The sequence below is a fragment of the Anopheles arabiensis genome, assembly GCF_016920715.1.
Source record: "Anopheles arabiensis isolate DONGOLA chromosome X unlocalized genomic scaffold, AaraD3 X_pericentromeric_contig0019, whole genome shotgun sequence".
NCBI lineage: Eukaryota > Metazoa > Arthropoda > Insecta > Diptera > Culicidae > Anopheles > Anopheles arabiensis.
The window spans coordinates 46,036-47,500 of record NW_024412097.1 but is presented as its reverse complement, the minus strand read 5'-3'; positions in this window follow the sequence as shown (position 1 = coordinate 47,500).

The window sequence follows — 1,465 nt, the reverse complement described above, 5'->3', positions numbered from 1 at the left end:
ACTTTGCTAGTACGCACGATACTCTGCGCATGTGCACATGTTTTACAACCCAACCAACTTAAGCACCTAGGGAAGTTGTGATGCCATCTGAACACCCACCGACTGATGCATTGAACGGCTAAAGTTGACCTTCAATCCGAACTGGCACTTTGCGGCGTGGAGGCAGTTGCGCGACCACTCCTATCCCAAACCAACAAAGCATGGTGTATCCTAAGTGTTCGGTACAAGCACACCACGACGGGACACATTGAACGGTTCAGCGATCTCTGCACTAGTGGAAGAACTCCAACGTGATACGGGAGACATTGCTCTAAACCGAACGGCATCTCTGCGCGTTTACTTGACGCACCCCAACTTGGTCAACTGTTGGACTTTTTCGTAATCACGGCGGGACACATTGAACGAGCTCTAACGGATCTCTGCACGCATGGAACATGGTGGCGGGAATCATTGCTAGAACCGAACGGCGCCTCTGCGCGATGTACAAAGCCCAACAGGAACCTCGTATCGGCTGCCGAGCCGGAGCTTGAACAACTTGGACTTTCACCTCTAATTTATATCAACTCACCACTCCCCGAGGGATCCGCAGAATTGCTTCTGGGTCCCGTATCGTTATTTGCGATTCGTTTTTGCATACACTACATTGAACTATTCCAACTTGTTTATCCGCATGGCGAACATTTGCTGCATAGAACATTTAAGTTCCACTTCGCTCTCCCCTACGTGGGTCTGAGCTTCGCTCTCAGGGAAAAAATATGCCACATTTGGTAGGGAGACCCGGTTTCATCACGCTTTGTGCCCTGCACCATATATACCCTCATAAATTTATTCATTGGATTAGATCCAAGGAACACCAGATCATGCACCACTACCCATAATAGCTCATCGAGCTTAGCGTGAATCCTTCGGGTTTCCCTAAGAAGTTCGATTGGTCTTGCAGAGTTTAAAAACAACGAAGCTTAGTTTCAAGCAATGGTTAATATACGCGTATTCAAAACCCTTAGCTGTTACAACTTTTTACTAGAAACCATCACGACGAAGTCTTTGGGTCCGTAGACCCGTGATGTACTGCTCCAGGAACGTTTTGATAGGGTGGAAGCTCAAAATCATAGGTTAAAATCATCGGCAGAGCCCACCAGACACCACTTTTGCTTCATTAGTTCGGACTATAGGCATACGACGATTTTTATCGCGGAGGGACGTATGACCCAAACGGGGGCTTAATGACCCACTGCCACTGCAAACCATGCTCCTACGACTAAATAGAGGTAAAACTACGATTTGGTGCAATCTTCATGTTTGACCTCGTAGCAAGGTACCCTCCCTATAGTAGGCAATGAACAAATGATCATAATCCCAGGAGGGCAAAAATGGGAACCCGAAAGGAAAGCGCTGTTGGCGCGCCTAAGCTACTGGCCCGTAGAGTAAAATGGTACCCCAACAAAGTTGTCGATTGACATTCTGA